The 17,344-nt window shown below is 42.8% G+C and overlaps 1 long non-coding RNA gene across 3 annotated transcripts; it reads left to right on the top strand.

Moving 5' to 3' along the window:
- The first annotated feature begins 1,513 nt into the window (after nt 1–1,513).
- Nucleotides 1,514–3,508, top strand: LOC127756845 (uncharacterized). 3 transcript variants are annotated; one of them, XR_008013311.1, is made up of 5 exons: nt 1,514–1,615; nt 1,711–2,134; nt 2,208–2,327; nt 2,397–2,570; nt 2,951–3,508. It is a non-coding gene; the product is annotated as an uncharacterized LOC127756845 (long non-coding RNA). The 3 variants fall into 3 exon arrangements; XR_008013310.1 differs by having other exon boundaries at nt 1,696–2,134; nt 2,951–3,505; XR_008013309.1 differs by having other exon boundaries at nt 1,514–2,134; nt 2,951–3,499.
- The last annotated feature ends 13,836 nt before the right edge of the window (nt 3,509–17,344 follow it).

The raw sequence follows: 17,344 nt of genomic DNA, 5'->3' as shown, positions 1-17,344 counted from the left end.
AACCTCGTGTGTTTTGTTTTCGATGTTCATGCGAACACCCCTGGTATATGCTGGTCACAACATATATATATTAATTTATTAAGTTCCACAATCAACGACCATATATATATATATACTCTCTCCGTTTCACAAATTAAGTCATTCTAGCATTTCTCACATTCATATTGATGCTAATGAATCTAGACATATATGTGAAAAATACTAGAATGACTTATCTTGTGAAACGGAGGAAGTACAATACACAAGCTTGCTATCTTCATCGATGATCTCCAACGAGCTAGTACCTTTTACTTCCTCCATATTTTAATGTATGACGCCGTTGACTTTTTATCTAACGTTTGACCATTCGTCTTATTAAAAAAATTATGTAATTATCATTTATTTTATTGTGACTTAATTCATCATCAAATGTTCTTTAAGCATGATATAAATATTTCATATTTGTAAAAAAAATTGAATAAAACGAATGGTCAAACGTTAATTAAAAAGTCAACGGCGTCATACATTAAAATACGGAGGGAGTACTTTATTTTCCTTTTCTTAGGTTTGTCAACATACATATATTCTAATGTTTTTCTATTTAGCTTTGAGAATACGTGAATACCAATTTTTACGGATGGTATTGAGGTTACTGCATTGAAAAGTTTGGTGAGAACACTAAAATAGACATCAGAACGGATCAGGTGTACGTAGTAGTTTGTGTGAGTACGAAGAAACTGGTCTATAGTAACTACATATTTTTCATTTTTTAATATGTGTACTAGAGAAAATGCCCGTGCATTGCAACGGGTAAAGATTATTTTAATCTTATTATTGTTACTAGAAAAAAATGCCCATACATTGCAACGGGTGAAGTCTATATATTAAATTTACTGTGGGAGTTCACTTGGATATACTATATGGCACCTTAAGGTGCTACCTATTAAACGGCACCTGACACAGAGATTAGACCCACCAATTGCGCACACCCCTCACCCCCATCCTGAACCCACCCATGTTGACGTAATAGTTAATTTTTTACTACTGCACATCCGCCTTACTGCCAACTATATGTGCTGACAGTTTTCTATAGTAATTTTTTAACTATTAGGTCACATTAGCACGTACAGTGCTACGTTGTTTTATATGGAGTAATTATTTAACTCAGTTTAACATTTTTAGTCCAACCAGAGTATTATTTTTTCAATACATGTCAGACAACATACTTTTTTTTTACTCTACATGGTACTAGCTTACTAGTTATTTTAACTCAAGTTAGCATAACCATCCCCTCACTATTACGTGCTAAGTAAATTGTTTACTTGACGTAGTTACTTTTTACTATTTACACATCCAGCAGATAGCCTACACTATATAGACAGTTTCATGTAGTTAATTTTTAACTAATCACTCTCATTTGCAGTTAACTTATAGAGTATCATTTATTTAAGAGTTATTTTTTTACCCATGTCATTATCTCCTACAGAGTTTTCATATTCATATATCCAGCCATCTCTCGCTTTTATTTTTTGTATTCCGATTTATGTGGATCTGGCGGAGGAGAGCTCGCGGTGGCGGCATGGTGGTTGTCGGCAACGACGCCGTCCTCCACCTGTCGGAAGAGAAGTGGAAAGAGGTGACATCGCCTCTCGTTTCTCCCCAACCTTTTTTTTGAAGTCGTTGTGGATCTGGTGATTGAAACGCCCTTCTTCATAGCCGGTGTTGGAGCAGTGGTGGCGGCCATCCAGGTGCCGCGGTAGATCCGGTGGAGACAGGTCCCCAGGCGACGGCGACGACGAGGTGCATTAATTTGCCAGTGGGGAACTGGTCGCGACGCGTAGCGGGACGACAACGGCCAGCCAACCCCTCCAACACTCCTACGATCGGTGTCGCCGGCGAGATCGAGGAGGTCACTGGCGATGAGGCGATGACTCCCCATATTGACAGGCAGCGTTGCGTCCAGTGAGCAAGCGTCGACGGACAGCGAGATCCAGGCGTTGGGCAGGTGGCTGGCTTGCTAGTGTCAAACATACTATGGAAGTCTCCATTGTAGGCAATTTCAGGGTTCAGAATCGGTGACATCGTCCATGGCAGCGGGCGAAGGAGAGGATGGGGGCCGCACGAATCCGTTGCATGCACGCTAGATCTGGCGGCGGTGAGTACCGTGGTAGCTCGACCCAAGTTCCTCCGTCGTCCATCCAAGCATCTGATGCTTGCTACCTGTCCAGGGGCAAGAACTGGGGCGTTACCTAGGGAGGAAGTGGCCGGCGGTTGAGGTCGCCGTGCTTCCTCGACCTTCCTCGACCTTGGCATGGCATCGGTCTTTGGCATCCTCAGGATAAAAACAGGTTTGCATCTTGATGGTCCACCCTTGATTTGCTACAGAATCGCCTTACTTTTGTTCATTGGTCTTGCAGGCATCCAAAGACAGCCAAGGGCTTCCTCAAGTTGAGCCCAACCCCAAAGGTTTGTTTCGTTTCTCTGAACAGGGCAAGCTACTGTTGATCTGCGACCAGTGTCGGCCATGACGCCGTTCAGCAAGATAGGCACCAACCTTAGGTGCCAGAGCTATCCTGCCGTTCGCCGCAATGGTATCTCTCCTTTTCCACATGTTCCTCATATTGTTCACCATGCATGTTGCTCTGGAGAAATCTATTGTATCTGCTAATCATGTTTTTTCTCTAAACAAATCTTGATTGGTTTAAGTATTCGTATTAATCCTGAGTAACAATGACCACAGAAGAAATAATCTGCAGCTGTGGTTGGTATTCACACACCTCTATGATTTGATGGTTCGGGTGTTGTTGGTTTGGGAGTTGGTGGCATTGAAGCAACCACTGACTGCACAAACACATCAAATATATGTATAAATTTTATGAGTCTTCATTAGTATGTTCTTTAGGTTATTTTTGAACTATAGTTTTGTATCTGACATTCTGAATTGCTCACAAATACATGTATGAAATTTCAGGGTTTTGGCTGTGCCAAAGGAATAAGACGAAGTTTCTGAAATTTGATATCCACTGACACCCTGCTGAAATCAAACATGGCACTATTATTATAGCAGCAACCGCTGACTGCCCACTCAAACACATCAAATCCTCAAACTTCAGCGGCGATGCTAGCTCACGGAGCTTGAGACCATGTGTTCTGCACGCGGAGTATTTGAGCGTCAACTTGTAATTTTGGTGCAATGCTACAGTGGCATGGAAACAATATGCCGGCGGCCCTTCGTCATGGCTCTGCCCAGCCAACCTTCGTCATGGAAATATTGTGGGCATATGCTTAGTGTGTAAAATTTTATTCTTCGCAGTGTTTATGTGGTTTAGCTTGTAATTCAATGTGATAATCATCAGTGAAAACTTTATCTATCGATGTATTACTGCAGTGAAAGTTTTACCTCAATTTTTTCATCCCAATAAAATGGAGTAAATAATTTACTCACACAATCTTTTGTCCCAATAGAACATAGTAATTAAATTACTCACACCAACTTAACATGGATGCTGACCTTAATCGAAGTAAACAAATTACTAATATAAATCAACCTCAACAAAACCGACAGATGTCATAGTAATAATTTTTACAGACACATTTATGCCATTCTTCATGAGCCCATTACACTCATGAGCCCGATAGTAATTTTTTAACTGGAGGGTGGGCTTAGAAGAAAATATGAGACCAATAGTAATTTTTTAACTGGAGGGTGGGCTTTAGAAGGTGGGACTGGGAGACGCCACGAGTAATTTTTTTACGGAAACATGTGGATGGGGAGGAGAATTTGAAGCAGGAACTGAAAAATCGGGTGGCGTGGTGAGGGCCCAGAAAAACGGAAATTCCGGGAGGAATGCGCTCGGAGTCGCGCCACAAAGCTTCGTAGCGCGCGGGTTTGTGTGTGGCGCTACGTAGCGCCACCGTATATAGAACTACTATATGGCACCTTAAGGTGCTACGTATTAAACGGCACCTGACACAGTGACCAGACCCACCCACTGCCCATCACCACACTCCCCTATCGACTCCACCCACTTTGATTCACAAGTTAAATTTTTACTACTACATAGCCCACCATATATATTCACGTTTAGTCAGTTAAATTTTAACTACATGTGATTCAACAACTATAATAAACGTTACTTAGCATATTGAGTTATTTATTAACTAAAGAAAACTTTTTTTTCTCATGCCTTAATTTTTCTTGTTATTATTATTTTTCTTCTGTTTCATTATGTTTTTGTAAATTTTAAAAGGTCTATGATTTTTTTACGAATAAAATGTTCTTTTTTACTCACATTGAACAAGTCAGTTAATTTTTAACTATGTGTAGTAATTTTTTTTACTCCCTTATAAGCGCCAACCGATGAGCCATGACCCATCCTGCTCGTCCTCTCATCAGTAATTATTTTATTGTAGTATCTATCTCTATTTATATTAGCTGCGGAATCACAGGAAGACATACCATCTCCTATTCTCTCATTCCAGATCCTAATATTTCGGATCGGCAATGTCACCGATGAGAGGAGCGGCACCGGCGAGGTCGACACGGAGAACTCCGATGAGCAAGCGTGAGGAGCAGCCTAGAGAAGAGTTCATCGCAGGCATCTAGTGGAGAAGGCGATTGGAGGCAGGATCCGGTCTCATCGGCAGGCACATCCATGTTCGCCTGTCATGGCCGGTTGAACAGGGGGGATGGTGATGTCGTTCCCCTGCAACCTTGCACCATAGAAATGTTTCTCCCGTGCGGTTTGCTCTGCAACCTTCCACTATATGGTGATGTGGTTCCTCCCGTGCGCGGTTTGCTCATCAGGGCGATGGCGTGGAGGTGGAGATCCGAGTGGTGGCGAGGAGATCCATCGGTGAGGGGCGGCAGCATCCATCGCAACCCACCATTTTCTAGCTTTTCTATTTATTTTCTCCCTTTTTTTTGATCTACGCGATGGTCTCCATGCAGCCACGGTGACGGGATCAGCGAGACGAGATGCCAACAATGGTGCCCTACATCCAGCGGTAACCTCGACGACGGCATGCACGGCCAAGCAGCGGAAGCAGCATCCACAAGGAGGCCGATTCACAGCAGCGTGAGCAAACTGTCATCTATGTCGATGCTGACAACGAGATGGTCAGCGATGAGGCTCCACCGTACAAGGAGGTCAGGCGTGAGGGAGGACTGCATCCACTGGGATCTACACTGTGACTGACGACCTGCGGCTCGATACGGTGGCATGGTGGCCACCTTGAGTATGGCGGCAACCGATTCTGCCGTTGACGTAACAGCATGCTCATCTACGCCTTCGTGTTGGCCAATTGGATCGAGAGTCATTGCATGCATCCGGATCGTCGTCTTCCTTGTGTCTCAAAGCTATTGTCGACAGCTGATTTATTGTGTCATGTATATTTTTTGCTGGTCACAGTCAGATGATTCTGCTCTCGCTGTGTGTAATTTTCTACTAACTAAAACTTTCACATATGTATAATCTCTCACTAAGATTTCACATATGCATCTACGTCAACCGTATAATCTCGTTTTTATTGTTTGCTGTGTATTTTCTACTGGTACAGCGACTAATACGATGTGACTATATGTCTATAGCACAATAGTATTATTTCACATATTTTCTGTGATTAAGAAATGCAATGAAAATTCAAGAGTAATAAACATCAGTTAATTTCCATCGAAGTAATCATCAGCAAGTATACTATTCGTAGGTTAACATTTCACTCATCACACGCGACCAGTGCAACAAAATTTTTATTCATCAAATACATCTGGTAAAACCATAATCAAATTACCTTCAAGCTAAACGTTAACTTGTCATCCTAAGTTAAATTTTTACTCATCAAAGAAATCTTGTCAAACATTCATCAAATTGCCCTGAAGTAAAACGCAACTCTTGCTTCTAAGTTAAAATTTTACTACTTAAAGCGTCATCTCAAACCACCATCAAATTGCATTCAAGTTAAATGTTAACTCATCCCAACGTTATTCTGATCCGTATCATACGAGTCACGCATTAGTACAATTCAAGTAACCGTTCGAGTGAGCAATTGGAGTTATTATTTAACTCTGATTTAACTTTTTAATCAAGCCTAACGATGAGTATTAGTCTGAGGGTGCAGGGGTGCCGTGATTTTTGGGTGGGATTTTCTCGTTGTGTGTCGCGCCACGTTGTTCCATGGCGCCTAGCACCTATGTGTGGCGTCATGTAGCGTGACCGTATATATAGAACTACTAAATGACACCCAAAAATATTTCTCATCAAACGAAAAAAAATTCACATCAATATATGTTCTTCTGTTCTGATAGGAGGAATGGCACCCCGCCCTTCACTGGATAGCCCGCAATGGTGACAATCTGTGCTTTCCCGGTGACCCGGCGACGTCGCAGCCGGCCTTGACGCTGTGCTCAACAGACACCCACCCAAAAACGCTCTTTACCCTTCCCTTGATGAGCAGAAAGCAGAAGTTGAGGGACAGCAGGCCCGGCAACTACACGCGATGGAGAAGCTCCGCTGATGGTGGTGACTGACGAAGCCGTTAGGAGGTGGTCGAGGCTGGCCGGGCAGACGACGGCGTATTGCCCACGATTGGCAGGAGGAAGCTCCGCCTGCCACCAGCATGGGAGACCTTGCTTACATTCCAAGAATCGAGACCTCGAAATACAAGATCCTAAACCAAAAAAAAAAAAAAGCACTAGTAGTAAGTAAAGTATGTAATGATTTGCTCTGAAGAACAAAGAACAACACAAAATGCAACAGAGAAGACTGCTCCAACCAGATTTGCAGTTTGCATCTGGTCTCCTCGCCTCGTGAGCGCTACCACTAGTCCGGGAACGATGGTTTAGACGTGAAGGCCCTGCTGAACAAACCTGTCGCCATCAATGCCGCTCGTCCGTGGTCTCCTTGGATCACACCAGAACAGGCATAGTGGGACATCTTCCAACGAGGAACCCATTCCAGATCCACCCATCCCCATCAGCAAGGACGAGCACCCTGGCAGCCGCGGCGACACTGGGGACATAGCCGGACGGAAACATGGCCGCCACCCGCCTTGTGGATACGGAATCGATGTAGAGCGTAGGTAGCAGTGTCTTCCTCCCGATGCCGCCGCTCGTCGCCGTTTCCTCCGCCTAGGAATCGCCGCACACTGTACGCCGCAGCGGATGGAGCTGTGGAGCCTGATCCGAAAAACATGTGTCGATCCGAAAAATCAGGATCATATGAGAAACAAAAGAATGAGAATGGTGGGTACAGCTGTAGCAGCATCTAATATAAATAGACACGCATCAGTAAAAAAATTACTTATAGAGGATGAGCAGGATATGTGGGTGGGAGAGTTGGTAGGGGAGTTAAAATTTTATGCATACAAACGGTGGGTGGTTGGGTGGTGTGAGGAGTGCCATTTAGCTAAATGGCACGTTAGGGTGTCATTTAGTAGTTCTATATATATATACATATATATATGTATATATATATATATATATAGGGATGCGCTAAACCGCACCCGGGGTGCGTTATAACTAAAACGCTCCCCTCACATACAGCCTACCCCTACACCTACCCCCCGTCTAGCCCAGCCGCACCCACCCCACACCTTTTAAAAATAACGTACAGTAAAGTAATTACTAAATGATTGTTTGTGGCAAAATATACTATAAGTAACATATTTATTATACGTAGAAATTGAATGATGTACCCATCCCGCACCTTTTTCTAGCCCAGCCACCTACAGTGATATGTGTGATTTTAGTAATTCATTTACTATAAGTTTGTTTAGTTTCGTTTCGGTGAGTAATCGAGTTACTATTCTTGTAATCAAAACTACCCAGTATCGCAGGTACATCTCGTGGAGCCATGAAAGGTTGGATTGAGTAAGACAATTACTATTAGTATTTCTGATATCAATTAGTAAACAAATTACTATTCAAGTAATACCCCTCACAAAACCATCTGACCTATCAGAATCCACGAGGTTGTAAGTTTTTACTCGTCTACTATCAGTAAATAAATTACTCTCAAGTTAGAAGTAAAAACTTTTGATATAGTAAAAAATATTACTCCAGACTTCTCTCGGTAATACTTTGTGTTTTTCTTCACGTACCTTCATTGAGTAATTAAATTACTCTTAGACTTTTTCTTTCAGTAAATAAATTACTCCTAGAACACAGGAGTAAAAGATTTATGAACATCCGGGAAATGTTTGAACAACAATGTGAAGCATTGGTGAAATGCAGAGAAACAAATACAAAATTACAACATCACCAACAATGATGGATATGGCCGGCACCAGACTCAGTCATCACCCACAAGAAAATCAATCCACTAGCTCATGGTCTAGCACTACTATTCCCATCATCGCTTATCTAATTCTTGCCAGGGGTGAAGGTTGGCCGCCGGTGACGAGCTTTGACGATGGCCATGTCGAGGATGACCAAGATGACATTCCAGTGGCGCCACAACCACTGGCATAATCTTCTCTTGTCCTCCTTTTCTAGTCTAGTTTTCTGAACACAGACAAATTCATGATCAAAAAGAAAATTCAGATCTGAATGAGCAACCAAAATTTTTTCTTTTTGATCGAATTCAGAATTTTTTCAAAAAGAAAATCCTACAGAGACTTAATTTGTTTATCCTCTTCATTTGTCCAAAATAAAAGCACTCCCACGAGGAAGCTTACCCCGTTGTTGACTATGTGATGGTATTTCAGGCCGTCAAGTCGACAACGGTTAGATAGGTTATCCCAAATAATATACTGGTGTGATTATGATGGATAAGAGCAACACCGGCTTCGGCCAACATGAGTCGGGCTATTACCTGTCAGATAAGAGGCCCGAACCTGAATAAAAATTCTTGTCTCCATCTCTTTTACTTCAATCTCGCATATACCCTAGTACCAACGATCCCCATACTATAGTCGTGACCTAAAACATCGACAACGATTTAAGTGTTAACTATGGACAAATAGTCCCTTTTGCCCTTGTTTATTTGACCCTATTATATTAAAACATGCATATATTATATTTGTAATAAATTTGTCATATCTTTCACATTTGACACAACTTTAATAGATTTGACTTCAATTTGATAATTTTGAATCAATTTGATAGATCTTTGACAAAATAAACCGAACAAAATTTGACACAAATTTGGTACACTGATTTTGCTCTTGTGTTGGTAAAAAAGCAGCATCAACAAATAAGAAGAAGAAGCCGAGAACAACACCACCATCGTCTCCTCCCCATGTTCATCCCTCAACGCCGCCACCATCGACATCGTGCGCCGCCGCCATCGACACGTGTCACCGCAGCGGACACCACACCCTGCCACCGACGCCGCACGTCGCCGTATGCCACCGCTGACACTGCACGCCCTTGCATCTAACGCCATGCGCCATTTCGCTCCCTCCCTTCGCGTTCCAGCGCCGCTGTCGCCTCCCTCCTTCGCGCGTCAGCGCCACCGCCGCAGCCGCTGCCTCCAACCCTCTGCGCCTGCGCCACCACCGCTCCCTCCTCCCTCCGCGTGCTAGTCGGTGCTGTTGAGCCGTTCCTCCACGCGCCGGCGCCGACACCGCCCCCTCCTCCCTCCGCGCGCTGATGCCAGTGCTGCTGTCCTGTCCCTCTGCGCACCGGTGGCGCCGCTGCCCCCTCTCCCTCCATGCGCTAGAGCCGGCGTCGCTGCCCCCTCCCTCCGCCATCGTTCACGCCGAGAGAGAAGAGAGTGAGAGAAAGATAATGATAAGAGATTGAAGGCAGGGAGGTAGGAGGTGGATAAGATTGAAGGAAGGGTATTTTGGTCAAATTTGAATAATACATAGATTTTTTCCTTTTTCCTAAATGAAACCCTAACGGTGTAGTTAAAATAGGGTCAAACGGTAGGTTACATTTTGAATTGATCAAATAAGCAAAGTAGAAAAAGGTTGATCAAATTGCTAATAAGTGTTCGAAACATGGTCAAATAAGCAATTATCCCTAAATTTTACGTTAGCAAAAATGATATACTCCATAGTCCATTATGTACCTCTTCGACAACCGTCAAATCTCCATCTGTCATTAAATTTGACTAGCATGATACGTACTTTCTCCGTTTCATACAGTAGATTTTTTAAATATACAGTAGTTTGGTTGTGGCTTGTAGGCAGTTAATTACGCACCATTGCAGCCAAAGGTAGATGCACAGATGCACTATAGCACATCCTTTTTGAGACCTTGTATTATGGGTCCAGAGACACTTTAAAGATCGAGTCCTGAGATTTCCTTGTGTCCCTTTGTAAATTAGGAGTCAACGGATATAGTCAAGAGATGAGAACAATTGGATTACATGAGAGTCGTTGGATGATCAGATTCACGTGTACGTAGTGGTAGGTGGGTTTCCACTGAGGTTGCCATTATTTGCCAAAGAAGACAATAAAGGAGGAAAAAGGTCACATATTCAAAGTTCCGAGCTAGTCATCTCTACATAGATAAAGTAACCATATTTCTACTATTGGATTTACCAACAAACACCCATGTCTATGTGACTATGAAAAGTATCCGTGTGTTGCAACGAGACAAACTAAAATTTGATAAATATCGGATCAGTACTTTGACCTTTTCCAAAAATTCTTCAAACCCAATTCAGAAATTTGAAAGCGAATTCAATTTTCCCTTTCAAATTACATTTTTTTAATCAGACTCACCTCATTTAATAATTGGAAAAAGTATGAATTACCCCCTTAACAATTGCGACGTTACAAATTACCTTGAACCACAAAACCGAACATTTGATACCCCTAACTATTGAAACCGGACAAAATACCACCGTGGCATCGGATCCGCCGAGGCATGCGCCGCAACCACCTCTAGCTCTCTGGCTCTCCACGCACCATGCCATCTTCCCCCCGCAAGAGACGGAGCACCCCCGTGATTCACTGATTTGGCACCGCCACTACCATCCCGGCTCGCCGCCTGGCTCTCCCGGCGATGCGCTCCGAAGGCGGGGAGGTGGAGGAGAGAGGGGAATGGGGGCGGCTACGGCAGGGGCTAAGGTTTTGCTCTTGAACCACCCGCCGTTGCCGCAAGCCATCGCCGTCGTCGTTGCCCGCCGCTGCCGTAGGTCTGTCGCCGTCGCCCGCCGCTGCCGCAGGCCCGTCGCTGTCGCCTGTCCCTACCGCAGATCTGAAAAAATGGGGTGAGGAGGAAGAAGTGGAGGCGGTCCGAGTAGTATAAATGTCGCCGTCGCCCGCAGCCGCCCCTGCCGACCGCCGCTGCCGTCGTCCGTCGCTGCAACCGCCTCTCCCTCAGATCCGAAAAATGGGATGGTGATGTGGTTGGTTACGGTATGTGAGAGCAACACAAGGTATATATATATGGTAATGTTGAGTAGTAAACAATTTACTCGGAGGAGGGGCGCAGGGAGGGGTGCCGTGGGAGGGTGGGTGGCTGGGGGGGTGGGGGTAAGCTGGGTACGGGGTGGGGTGGGGAGGGGGTGGGGGTATTTTAGCTATTACGCACCCTGGGTCTAGTATAGTATGCCTATATATGTGTGTGTGTATATATATATATAGGATGATATATATATATATATATAAAAGTTGGTTATTTTTGAAACACGTTAGCTTAAATTGAAAGAAGAGTCCACCTCATGTATACCTTGCTAATTATTAATTTCAAAGTTTAGAAACAAATTAATTAAAAAAAAGCTAAATTCAGACTCCATATAGATACAACCATATTTATTAATCCTAGACTTATTGCTAAATTAGGAAGTATTTTAAAGTATACTGAAATAAAATTATTCATTTTGAATAATTGATTAAATTAATGAAGTGCTACATTAACAGTCCAAGACGGGCGCAAACATACATTTAATACGAACTCATATGGCATAATTTATTCAACCCAAACTCTTAATTTGAGTTATGGTCAGGATGATATGATATATCTAATTATGGCTGAATCTTTCTGGTTAATATGGAATCTCCGTCAAAAGGTCGTTAACCGATATGTTACATGCACCATCATTACACGCCTCACCATTCATACAAACTACACTAACACACCTGTGGGTATGCCTTCTTATCCAATTAATTTGAAGGCTCAACTTTAAACTATAAACTCGTTAAATTCTTGTTATAAATATTAGTCATCCATTGATCCATGTGGATGAAAACAGTGGTTAATTTTCCAGTAGAAATCTATTTAGCATCAACTTAACTTGTTCTTAAAAACCAATTAATTGAAGTGTGTATTTAAATACTAAATCACCTTAGGCAATATGATTATTTAAATATAATTAGAAGCCCATTTTGTGAAGTTGTCGTTATAAAAAGACCACAATCATCATTTATTTTTTACACTCACCTTAACGGTTCAGTTTTGTACGAAATCTTTCTAGCTTACATAAGAAATAGATTTTTGGATGTTGCGTAGCAATTTTGAAAGTATAAAGTACACACCAACATATAGCAATGGAAGGGACAAAATAGCGCTGATTACAGGCAGACCGAAAACAATGTGCAAACAAATTAAGGACTCGATGAAATAGCTAGCTCTGATTGTGTGCATGGAAACTACACAGAGAACAACTAACAGTTACCAGGTTCTACCTTATGGCAAAGTAAAAGACCTATTTAAATAAAAAAAATGAAAGAAAATCCATTGGGCCTGGTTTGCTTCCTAATTTGATAAATTAAGCTCAGCTCTTGCTTTTGCATATACTTGCACCCTTCACCCTTCCATCACCACATGACGCCCACACTTGATTTTGTACTTGTGGTGCTTCAAAGACACGAAGACAAAAGTGAAAGCAAATAGACTCAACCGTTAAAAACCGGACGTGTCTTTTATTTTATTCAAATTGAAATGAAACTTACCTTGAGTCCACATGGGACTATGTGCGCGAAGGCTGAGACATCGCGTCGCCACCCATGGGTCATTTTATTCATAAAATCAAAGAAAGAGTAAAACTAGAAGAGATTCTAACATTCCTTACCTGTTTGTAGTGACATGTTGTACCATATGAAAAAAAGTCTCATATGGTGCTGCATCATATTTCTGGACGCCTTCAGCTGTGTACGCCTCTTATTAGTAGATCGTTGGTGTAGGCTAAGGGTTGTAGTTTGTCACCTTTAACAGCATGTCGTCCTGTAGGAGGTCATTTATCAGCGGTTCTTGCATGCACGACAAATGATCTGCTACAAGATTTTCTACTCCTTTTAATTTCACAATCAAATCCTTGGAGTAGAAGTACCAATTTGATTAGCCAAGGTTTTGCATCTTTCTTAGTGAGCAAGAATATTGATGTGGCACGATAAATGATTACCTTTGCTCTACTAAGTAAATGAACTAATCAGCAGCAAAAAAACAACGGCAAAGCGCTTTTTTTTTAATCGACACAATTTTAACTGAGCTCGAGTCAATGTTTTACTAGCATGTGCTGTAGCATAGTGTTTCTTACTTTAAGAATGATCCTAAAAGCATGATCACTAGTACTGCACATGTTATCAAATGATAGCATCCAATCAGGTGTTTGAACGATTGGTGCTGAGATGAGTGCTTTTAGAATTGTAAAAGATATTGAGCACTCATCATCAAAGTTAAAACATCCTTAGCAAGCAGACAAGTTAGGGGTCTAGCGACTAAAGAAAAATAAACCGTCAGAACCCTGCATGACCTAAGAAGCTATGGACTCCCTTAACTTTGGTAAGAGGTGGAAGCTTGCTGAATTACTTAAATTTTTTTTCTATCCACCTCTACTCCCCTTTTGGTGTCCTAGTACTATAACTTTATAACTTCACAGACCATGAAGTGGCACTTTCCAAGTCCTTTTCTTGACACTATTGCAAGACCTTACCTAAATCCTTAAGACAATGATTGAATTGATCATGCTAGAGAAATTAGACACCACGCACCTTTGGAATGACGTGGATGCGTTACACAATCCGAATGTCATCCGCCAGTAAGCATACGTTCCAAAAAGATATGCATACATGGTCTTACTTTGAGAATCGGGATGGATGGGAACGTGATGATAATCAGGATACCCATCAAGGAAACAGAAAAATGAATGATTTACAAGCTGCTCCAACATATCATCAACGAAGGGCAGCGGGAAATGATCTATTTTTGTTGCCTTGTTGAGTTTCCTGTAGTTGATGCACATCCTCCATCCCTCGACGGTTCGTTGCGGGATAACTCAATTTTGGAGTTTTAAACGACCGTCGTGCCTCCCTTCTGGGCTCATCTAGAAGAAACTTTTCTAGGGGATGACTGATCAGAAGAACAAAGTTAGGGACTTCAAACACGTGGAAGTCTAGGAGGGCTTTGGCATTCATGTGCCATAAAGGCACTCCACGTGAAATCGCATAACCTTCTATGGTAGGTCATGAGGAACGACGGAAGGTTTTGTCCGTGGGTGCTAACGGTTCGTTCCCTTAGCAAGTTGATGCAGAGGTTGCGGACATGATGTTAGCATCGATAATGTGAATATAGAGAACATTCATCATGACCTCTCTCATGAGACATTGAATTGATAAGGAAGGGGAGCTAATCCAAATTACTTCGGAAGAAAGATCCACCTCCCTTAACCACTCATCGCTCATGATGGTAGTCAATCAACTCACCGTCTTTTTGAGAAAAAAAATTTTCTCGAACGGCTCAGAGCACTACAACAAAAACCTTATATAGGGGCTCTTTGGTAGAGACAATTTTCAAAATGCCTCTAAGTTTTAAAGCTCTATAGTCTAGAGACACTTTTTAGAGGCACTTTCAAAATCGCCTAAAATATTCTTTTTACTCTAGAGACACTTTAGAGACATTTTTAGTATACATTGTTAAATTTATCTTGTAGAGACATATTTTCGGCACTTTAAAATTTGCCTCATATGTAAAGGTATTTTCTTAAGGCATTTTAAGCGATGTAAAGGCATTTTTTCAAATATTAATATATATCAAGTAACTAGATATAAGTAACACAAATCACTTATTTACATGTAACTAAATGAGGTTGAAATGGTTAGTGCATTAAAGATAAAAAATGGTCAACTCAAGAGGTCATGAGTTTCAAAGATTGGTAAGGGATAATATTTTTCTTTTTTTTTCATATTGATTTGCTATAGTTGCCACAACATATTAATGCATGTACAAAATGTCTCTATTTGCATAGAGACACCTTATAAAATGCCTCTTAGTTCGTAGAGACAATACACCATTCAAGGTGCTTCCATAATCTTCAAAGAGATTATCCTTGAACTAGAGATGGATTTCTAGAGGCAAACGAAATTTCATCTTTCTCCGGTTCCCAAGGCTCGTGTGAGGGCTCAAAGGTTGAATTTTAGTATGTGAAAGGTATAGGCTTGGACTCAACGGTTGAGGCTCCTCACAGGTATACTTGAATCCCTGAAGGGTTTCATAGCGGAAAAAGGGAGGTGTTCTTTAGGATAAAATCCCTAACTTGTACAGTTGGAACGAGCCTCCGATGGAAAAATCAAGATATGAGGCAGACTTCTTCTCACTCTGCTAAAAGCCGAGAATTTCCATCCGTAGGAAGACATCACAGGTTAACGGGAAGAAACCAAGACAAAACCTACTTTTGAATTCTCCCCATTCACCATGTGTCTTCCTAATGGTGCGAGAAGGAGTGCTCCCGAAAAATGGCTACAAAGTTAGGATGGAGTTCAAAGCAAGATGGGTTTTGAAAAGGTAGTGGCTCAAACAACTCAGCCTTTGAAAAGGATGATTTTAAATAGATAGGTTACTCCATTGTAGAAGAGAAGAGAAAGGAAGAAAGAAAAGAAAAGAAAAGATACGAGGATGAACCAAGCTCGAAGATGATACAACAACTGTTTCCCGGCAACATCGCTAGAAAGCTTGTTGGTATTTTATTACGACCACAGAATAATCTGTGAGCGCACAGAACCATTGTAGCCTTTGCACAAGAGTATTCTAGGATATCGTATCCATAGGGAACATGTGTGTATAATTTAAGAACGAAATTCTTCCAAGGACAACAAGTAAATGGTAGTCTTAGGACAAGATGACTTCTATGGGTTGCATATCTTAATAAAGTTATGGTAAAACTCTATCAATTGCTTTGGGCACCAACTTACACTTGGTTTGCCAAGAAGGACGTATAGGGCTGTTACCACCCGCCGCCTACCTAAGCAACCCGTGGAGCATACCACAAACAAAGGTAACCTCTCTTCCTGTCGCTTGGTCGTGTCCAACCTTGGTTAGGTATAAAGCTAGTTACCCGTTGTTTCTACAACAAGATATTCTTTGTTTCTCAAACCTATTGTCGTGAAGATCGGGCCATTTCCTTGCCAATTCATATCGGTACTTACCAGTTTGGAGGCTACACATGGTTGGTCCATCCAAGAAAACTCAAGGCGGATTAACACACCTTTTTGTTGTGGTTGAGAAGTTTTTAAAAGGAAAAAGTACGAATTACCCCCCTAAACTATCACGGTCGACTGAATTACCCCCCCTAAACCTGAAACCAGACATTACTCACCCCGAACTTTCGATACTGAATGAATTACCCCCCTCGATCCAATCCAAAGCGGTTTTATCCTATGTGATGTACGCGTGGCAATCCACTCAACATTTTATTTATTAAAGTAATGTGAGTCCCACCTGTCATACTCCTCTTCCTCTCTCTGTTCTCTCTGTTACGGGCAACGCCCAGGGGCATGGAGGTGGGCGGCGGCGCGGGGACGGGTAGTGGGGTGGAGGGCGGTGGAGGACGCCGCCGCGCGGCGGCTGCATGCCGCGGAGGCCAACCTGGGGCGCAACGTACTCCCTCTCTCTCGGGCGTGGGCATAGGTCGCGCAACGGTGAGTGTTGGCACGGGAAACGAAGGTCATGCGGCTACAGGGGTCAATCTCTGAGAGGATGCCGTCGTGGTTGGTGCACCGCGTCATAAGCTTGGCGGCGTAGTTGCAGTCAAGTGAGGGGTCGGCGTCGCCGACGGCGGTGAAGTTGTAGAGACGGTGGGCAAGAGGCATCATCGCCTCCGCCCGAGAGCTGGAAGGGGATGGGCTGGTCAGTGAAAGGGATGAGCTGGAGATGATGCCTCTTGCCCGGGCGAGCTCTGCTCAGCCATCGACTGACGGACCTCCGCCTGCCTGAGCGCGCACGTGGGAGAGAGAGAGAGCGCGACTGGGAGAGAGAGAGAGGGGTATGACAGGTGGGCCCAGAGGGAGGTATTTTTATTTTTATTTGATGACTGGATTGCCACGTAGGCGTCACGTGTGCAAACTCAAGTCAAAACCATTCAAAACAGTGTTGAGTGGGGTAATTCATCCGGTATTAAAAGTTCGGGGTGAGTAATGTCTGGTTTTCGGATTCGGAGGTAATTCGGTCGACCGCGATAGTTCAGGGAGGTAATTCGTA

The sequence above is a fragment of the Oryza glaberrima genome, chromosome 12 (genome assembly GCF_000147395.1).
Source record: "Oryza glaberrima chromosome 12, OglaRS2, whole genome shotgun sequence".
Classification (NCBI taxonomy): Eukaryota; Viridiplantae; Streptophyta; class Magnoliopsida; order Poales; family Poaceae; genus Oryza; species Oryza glaberrima.
This window is presented reverse-complemented; position numbering and strand designations above follow the sequence as displayed.